This window comes from Furipterus horrens, unplaced genomic scaffold (genome assembly GCF_987537825.1).
Source record: "Furipterus horrens unplaced genomic scaffold, mFurHor1.1.pri manual_scaffold_3, whole genome shotgun sequence".
In the NCBI taxonomy this organism is placed as follows: Eukaryota; Metazoa; Chordata; class Mammalia; order Chiroptera; family Furipteridae; genus Furipterus; species Furipterus horrens.
In genome coordinates this window covers 93301107-93309981 of record NW_028327173.1, presented here as the reverse complement: position 1 = coordinate 93309981, position 8875 = coordinate 93301107, and the positions used below count along the sequence as shown (strand labels likewise).

Here is an 8875-nt window from a genome sequence, read left to right as displayed (position 1 = left end):
CTCCAGAATCCCACCACTGTGATATTAAGACACAGAAAAGCCTTCCTGTATGGTAAGAATAATCAATACTTGATCACCTTCAATCAGTCATTATCTTTTAGTGAGAATTTTCAGTTTTTGAAATCAGAAATTTGAAATATTCAGACATATACCCTAAATCTGTAAAAGAATACATGTGCATTGAATAATAGTTAAATAAACTTGGTAGATTTTACAATACTGGTAAAGAGTAGATTACTCAAGCAGCCTGATTTTTTTTCTTTGATATTTTAACACAAAATACTCATCATCATGCTTTCCAGTGGAAGTTGCCCTTGTTATTACAAATTACAGAGTATTGGCAGAAAATCTAATTTGACTGTACAAAGGCCTATATTCCTTGACTTCTGTTTTGTCTCCCAAATTGGCTTATCTTAGTAGCTGCCCTGATATACTGGCTCACACATCCACAGCTACTCCCCTATACCATTGCTGTAGTTATTACAAGGGGATTTAGCTGGATTCCAAACAGGTTCAATCCAATTTCAGTTTTGTTGCTATAATTCCCCAAATGAAGCAACACCTTTGCCAGTTTATTTGTTTTGGGTTCTGTAACTATGTGTTCGTTATAATTTTTTTCCCTTAGAACAGTAATATTAGTAACACTTTAAAAAAGAATTTGAAAAACTTCTAGGTTCCCAAATATTTTGCTCAATTTCCAACAAAGAACACATCAACACATCAAATATAATTTTTTTGTATGTGTAGGAATCACCGAGCTTTCCTCAAAATAAAAACCTGATGTATCTTGTCCCTCAGTACATGCACATTTTCATTCATTGAAATGATGTGCATGCATCAAAAAGTGTAGTTAGAAAGCACATTTATAATGGGTATTCAAAAATTATTGTGCATGTAAAGGAATCTGCTATTATTTGAAGTTAAAATTCTTTTGGGAATTTATTCACGAGGGAAGAATAATTTTATTTTTCCTATAGATAAAGTGGCAAAACAGGAAACCTCAAAAAAAAAAAAAGCTTTTCTACCTCTAATCACTCTGTCTTTCTGGCAGTTATCTCTCTGGAGAAAGCTATCTAATGACCTTGCTTTACCAATCAGATCATCATAATGGGTTCATGTCCCAGAGACATTACATTAAAGAAGTGGTAGCTGAGTTCACAGATTTCAAGGAATATGAATTTAGACATTTTTCTGCTTTATGCAGGGAGTTTTAAAGTAAAAATAAAGCATCAAGATATCAATAAAAAATGCTGCTCTATTCACATAGATATAAGTTCTCATTTTTTCTCTCATAAATGTCTTTTTTTCATGGTCTTACACTCATGTGCATGCGCGTGTGTGCACACACACACACACACACTTTTCTTGATCATGTAATAACTACACAAAGCCACTGGATTTCTTGTTCAAAATGTCTAATTCATTATGGTTTTTCTGTCCCACAAATGATTCAACCTAAAAGAATAAAGAAAAATGTTAAGAATTGTAATTTTGTTTAAGCTGCTTCAAGACATCCAACCTGTGCAAAATGATAAATAATGTTTGCTTTGTCTAGGATGCAACAGGGATGTGTGTTAAGAATGTTTAGAAGCCTTGCAGCCTTGTGAAAGGGGCAAAGAAAAAAATAGGAGAAACAAACTTTCTCCTTAAGCACCTGCACTAATTCCGTCAAAAACATGTTAAGTAATAGACTTGAAATTATCCTATGCCCAGAAACATTTTTCAAGTAAATTTCACTGCCCAAAACTGGATGCCTTCAAAGGTGGCGAGAAGAACCACTCTCTGAAAGACCACTTTCCATATTTATTATACAGCAGTGAGCCACTCTGGTTCATAACTTCTCCTCGCTGTGACTAATAGACCAATTCAGAGTTCATTTTGCTGAATCAGCAAGCTGGAGCAGTCAGATTTTGCCATTTGGAAGCCAGTGTCTGTACCTGAAGGAATCAATTTGTTCCTTCATGGAATAAAAACTAACTGTTTTTGTTAATAGATCATGGGAATTAGAAAGAGATATTAGGTTAGATGATACTGCAAGTGAGAAAATACACACACATATATACATGTATGTATACATAACACATGTGAATGCATGTGTATTTATGCATATATGCACACATATACACATCACAGTTCTTATCTCCTGATGATTTTGGTTTTATGACTGACATAGACCAAAGACATAGATACAAACAAAAGTACGGTCTCAGTCTAGGACCTTGGTCAAAAATGCTTTTCATTCAACATAACTTTTATCATCAAAATCACTTCCTTAAAGATGTAGTTATCCTAAAATGAAATAAAATAACTTAAAATCTTAAAATCTATTTATTATTAAGTCTAGTAATATAATAGCTTTGTGTGCATGTAAGTTTGTATATGAGATCAGCAACATCCACAAAAACAAATCTATCAAAAATGCAGAATGATACACAGGACTAATGATCCATGTTTTCTAAAACACCCGATTCATAGATAACAATTGTTTGCAAATGGATTAAGAGAATCAGGAGATTCTAATATTTTTTCCCCAAATATCTTCCTTTGCCTGGATACACCATAAAATGATCATCTTAACATCCTCAGGCAGAGAGGGAAGTTAGGGAAGCATAGATACACTGAGAACTTCAAGGACAATTCAGGACACTCAAGCACAATCCAAAGAAATGTCTCAGTTATAGAGTTATTAACTAATTATTCAATAATATCCCCATTTTATATTTGCTTTGTTCATATTTAGAACACTTTGTACTCCATAAATAGTAAATTCCCATAAACCTCAACTTACTGTTCTGATTCCTGCCCCCACACTCTCCTTAGGTAAGAAACTTGAAAGAATGTGACTTTACCATGGCTAAAAAAATAGAAACTAATTATGAGTTGGGTGCTTCCTCTGAACTGATCTTATAGAGTTAAAAAGTCTGCATTTGTGTAGCTGTAGCTACGGACTAAGTTATTCTCCCCTAAATTCATGTTGAAGTCCTAACCCCTAAGGTGACCTTAATTTAGAATAAAGAGGTAATTAAGGTTTAATGAGGTCATAAGGGAAAGGCTCTTATTTGATCAGCTTGGTGCCCATAAAAGGAGAAGGATAGACACCAGAGGCCTCTCTTCCACCATGTGAGGACACAGTGAGAAGGCAGCTGAATGCAATCCAGGAAGACAGCTCTTACCAGGAGGAGGATCCGCTGACGCCTTGATCCTGGACTTCCAGCTTCCAGAACTGAGAAATAAATTCCTGTCATTTAAGCCGCACCATCTGTGGAAGGGCAAATATAGGAAGACAGCTTTTACTAGGAAGAGGATCAGCTGATGCCTTGAGCCTGGACTTCCAGCTTCCAGAACCGTGAGAAATAAATTTCTGTCATTTAAGCCGCACCATCTGTAGAAGGGCAAATACAGCCCCAGGCATCTGGAGGTCCTCTCAGAATGCGAAGGATTCTGAAGATTCTGGTGAAAGATTCTGAATGCTCTGGTGGTGAGAGGTGGGCAGATGACCCTGTCATCCCACCTCATCCCATACTGTCATTGCTCAAGTCACCCAGTGCCATCTCCTCTGGGACACTGGGCCAGGAAAAACCTTTAAAAAGCACTGAGATATCCCTGACAATATTAGTTTTAGAGCATTTATCATGGAAAAGTATGGTTGCTCTTCATTTTCCTATGGTTTTGAATCCAATGATACATACTCAACACTACCATGTCTTCTCCCCAGCTCCATTTCACTGCCTTCTTACACAGAGCAGACAGGCATGATTGATCCTTTTCTCAATGCCTCAGAATTATCATCATGTATATCAGTTTTTTACCAAGTTCTAGAATCTAGTGATGCTAAATACAAAGAGGTATTTTCTTTTTTTCTATATTGAATGAAATAAGACAGCTTTTGTTGTTTTTATTTTCATCCATACCAGCAATAGGTTTGGAAATTTTAAAGTACTTTCTTTTCTTAATTAGATTGCATTATGATACTCATTATAACAGATAATAGTTGACATTAATCAAAACAACCAACTTTCTAATTGAATTGATAAACCAATCAGTCCCCTAAGGCACTTTATAGCATACTATGTAGAGTGAGAATAATTAGATGTATTTGTACAATATGGTGAAAATTAAAAGTAAAAAAATATGATTTGTAACTGTAATTTAAAGTGTTGGGAATTTTTTTCAGTAATAATTATCAGTGATTCTCTGGGGAAATTGCTAGTAAAATTCACTTGGACTTTTATAAACTGAAGAGCCTCGGTCAAAAATTAAACAAATAGATACATATCTATTTTACAAGAACGACATGCACGTTTGCTAGTTTACTTAAACTAGATGGTCTTTACTCATCTAAGCAGGAGGAAGACATTGAGAAGGGCTTTGTCTTGCTTGCAAGAAATCAACATCTCGCTCAAATGCCCAGATATTAATGTTTGATCCCTTTATGCTTAGTGTTTTATATATTGATGTGAACAGAGAATTCTGAGCAAGTTTTGATGTTCAAAGGAAGGTGTGTAGTTAAGATGAAGGATTTGTCAGGCTTGGGGATTTGAGTGGTCTCCACTGGGGCTGAGGTGCACCTGTGGGCTCAGGTTACTATTAAAATACAGCTTTCTGTAGAAGGGGAACTTTGCAGTGCAGTAATTCCTAACCAGAATCCCTTGCTGGGCCCCCTTCATAGAGTTTCTGCAGGTCTAGTGTAGGGCTGAGATTTGTAAGTCTCACAAGTTCCTACAAATTGTTGGCTGCTGGTCTGGGACCCCCACTCTGAGAATCATTTCTCTGGTGCTGTGTTAATACAGTTTGATGAAATGTATAAATTGGGCCCTCTATATTTTCCAAACTCAAGTAAAATCCTAGATAAGCACAAGAAGACTGGGCGCCAAAATACCATCTAAGAGATCATACACAGTCTACATAAATGCAACCTATACAGTCTCAGAATAACTCCTTCAAGTTTTAAAGCTCTCTAAGGCAAATATTTTCTGCCTTAAAAAAATGTGTGTGTGTGTATGCATGTGTATATACACATATATGTACATATATGTGTCTGTGTATATATTTAGTAAGTCAGATGCTTGTGCACTATTTTTTTCCTTTTGTAAATTATCTCGTGTAAAAATATGCCTTGATGAACCCCCACTGACCCTGGTCCTATCATGGATGTAAGTAGAAGACTGGTCAAGAAGGGTAGAGGTTATTTTTTGAAAGTTATACAGAGAAGATCTAAGAATGGATCTAAGTTTTACTTCAAATCTCATTTTTTATATGCATTCCAGAAGACTATTTGAGAAAAAATTAGTTTACTATCGTCTCTAAAATGAAAGATCTTAATTTTGGGGGGTGGCGGGTATGCTTAGGAGGTCCATAAGTAGGCAAACAGGATTTTTTACTTCTTGAAATCATATATTAAAATCTGTATATTTTTAAATTGTACATTCTCCATAAAAATATATGTTACTTCTAAGAGTTTCCCAAAGCTATTCATAAAATACACAGCATGGGCAAAAGTAAGTTTACAGTTGTGAGTTCACAAAACACAGAGTTAAAAAGCTACTGTAATAATCATAACCTGCATGTCTTTTTCCATATGAACAACTGTAAACCTACTTTTGCCCACCCATATATATGTGTGTGTGTATATATATACATATATACATACATATATATGTATGTGTGTGTGTGTGTGTGTGTATATCACTTTAGAAAGATAAATATATATCTATAATACACAGGCGTCCTTATATGGTAACACTGGGTATCTTTAAAATCAACACAATATTAATTAAAACTATTGATTGAACATTATGTGGGCTAAATCCCACAAATAAATCAAAGAGTGGTAATTTCTATCTTACTCTGAACAAAGAAAAACACCATTGAATATACATGTGACAATATAAACAATGGCTCAGTTCAGACATCATGTGAGTATCTAAGATAAGCACATGTCTTAAGAGACAATGGCACCACTGTGTTTTTTTGTGATGAGTGAAGAGCCAGGGTGCTGCATGTTCAGACAGAGTTATGTTGAGTGCAAATCAATACCCCACTTCCAGTTTTTCAAGATAGCTTCATGAAGATTGTGGGATTTTACTCATTTCTCTAACCCTTGTCACAACCAAGTCCTCAATTTATTTTTGAAAGTAGTTCACATGGTGGTTATATTAAAATAACAGACATTTAAATGTTAACATTTTACTTAGTGACATCTTTGATTTAAAGGGTTTCAACTGAAAATAGGTTGGAAATAGGCATTAAATGAAGTCATAACAAAGCTTACCTTCATGTTGAAATAGAATGGGAATTGTTTTCTGAAAACTTGCTATTGTCATACTGTCACCTACATAATGAAACTCAAAAGCATGCAGTAGGGAGATTGCTTATGATTAAAGATTCTAAAAAGATAGTAGTGAAAATAAGGTGCCTATTAGGCAATTCCACAGCATCACATTCACCTTCAGAGGCTGGTATTAACTGGACATTGAGTTTACCAGCCTCTTGAAATTCTGGAAGGGTCAATCTTACTGATCAGGAAGAGATGCTTGGCTGCCAATTCTATACAACCATAATAACTTTGCCTAGTATGCCTTACAAACTCTCAGAATAAGGTCTTCAAACTTCTAGGGTCTCCAAGGCAATTATCTTCCAATAAAAAATTAAAAAATGTGATCTTCTCTCTCTTCTTTTTCCTTTGTAAACTAACAGCACAATTATTTTATCATCGGACAAAAGTTGTAGCTCATCCTATTCCTCCACTTACTGGCTCTATGAAAAGAAAAAGTTGTTTGCTTAATATGAGTCTCAACTTTCTCAAAAGTATATTGGGGGATAAAAATAAGGTTTTGTAATAAGAAATAAAAAATAGATTTAGAACACCTGGTATATTATAAGCATTGAAAATGTTGGTTTCTTCCTCATTTTCAGGGATTTTAATGATGGCATGCAAGTAAAACTCCTTTGTATTTTAGTCTGGATTACATTGTGGTAGTATCTATGAATGAAAAATTGTTTCTAATTTCAGGAAATCACCTATTGGTCAATATATTCTGAATGTGTTATAAAAGTGTCCCCATTATAGGGGTTCTCTGCTCCTATAGTTCAATGGACTGCTGCGTTTTCCTGTGCAGTGCCAGCCTCAACCCTGAGACACGATGGTGAAGGTCGGAGTGAACGGATTTGGCCGTATTGGGTGTCTGGTCACCAGGGCTGCTTTTTACTTTGATAAAGTAGATATTGTCACCATCAATGATCCCTTCATTGACCTCAACGACATGGTCTACATGTTCCAGTATCATTCTACTCATGGCAAGTTCAAAGGCAAAGTCAAGGCTGAGAATGGGAAGCTCGTTGTCAATGGAAAGTCCATCACTATCTTCCAGGAACAAGATCCCACCAACATCAAATGGGGTGATGCTGGTGCTGAATATGTTCTGGAGTCCACTGGGGCCTTCACTACCATGGAGAAAGCTGGGGCTCACTTAAAAGGTGGAGCCAAGAGAGTCATCATCTCTGCCCCTTCTGCCAATGCCCCTATGTTTGTGATGGGTGTGAACCAAGACAAGTATGACAACTCCATGAAGATAGTCAGCCATTCCTCCTGCACCACCAACTGCTTGGCCCCCCTTTCCAAGGTCATCCATGACAACTTTGTTATCCTAGAGGGGCTCATGACCAAAGTCCATGCCATCACTGCCACCCAGAAGACCGTGGATGGCCCCTCTCAGAAGCTGTGGCATGATGGCTGAGGGGCTGCCCAGAATATCATCCCTGCCTCTATTGGCACTGCCAAGGCTGTGGGCAAGGTCATCCCTGAGCTGAATGGGAAGCTCACTGGCATGGCCTTCTGTGTCCCCACCCCCAATGTGTCAGTTGTGGATCTGACCTGTTGCCTGGAGAAAGCTGCCAAATACGATGACATCAAGAAGGTAGTGAAGCAGGCATCAGAGGGCCCCCTCAAGGGTATCCTGGGCTATACTGAGTACCAGATTGTCTCCTGCGACTTTAACAGTGACACCCACTCCTCCACATTTGATGCTGGGGCTGGTATTGCACTCAATGACCACTTTGTAAAGCTCATTTCCTGGTATAACAATGAATCTGGCAACAGCAACAGGGTGGTGGACCTTATGGTCCACATGGCCACCAAGGAGTAAGAACCCCCTGGACCACCAGCCCCAGCGACAGGAAGGGAGGCCCTCAGTTGCTGGAGAATCCTTGCCCCAAACCGATCCCCCAACATACTGAGAATCTCCTGATCTCTAGTTGCCATCCTGGGCCCCCTAAAGAGGGGTGGGGCTTAGGGAGCCCTATCTTGTCATGCACCATCAATAAAGTTCACCGTACCCCCCCCAAAAAGAAAAAAGTATCCCCACTATAAAGATGAGTTTAAAAAATATATTCTCTCTACAAGTATTGCAAATGTAATACATTTCAAAAAATAAACAGGAAATAGCTGTCATTGCTTAGTGTTTTGTGGGCTGAGATGTTATTCCTAATTTGAAATCATTGGAGTGAGATGTTATTCTCTTGATTGGAGAGTAGCCTCCGGGGGATATTCGTACACTGATGTTTGGGGAATATGTTATTTACCACCTGTAAGTTGCCATCTTGTTATTTTTGTTGGGAGTAAAGCTGCAGCCTTTACCTCCATTAGGTAGTGTAGTTTGGTTAATGGATGGGTAACAGGAAAGAGTATAAGGGGAAGCCAATGTTAATGTGAACTCCTGCCGTTTTTATTATAGTGGCACCCGCAATAGTTAAGGTTGAGCAGCTGTTTCCATTATGAACTCCTATTTCAGGGGTTTATAACTGAGCTGTAAAAATTTGCTCTAGGCTAAATCTCCACTCGTTGGGTCTTAGCCTGGGAGAAATTTTTCCCCTACAA

At 37.5% G+C, this 8875-nt stretch overlaps 1 pseudogene; it reads left to right on the top strand.

Moving 5' to 3' along the window:
* Positions 1–7105: 7105 nt before the first annotated feature.
* Positions 7106–8173, top strand: LOC150015506 (glyceraldehyde-3-phosphate dehydrogenase pseudogene; annotated as a pseudogene).
* Positions 8174–8875: the final 702 nt, after the last annotated feature.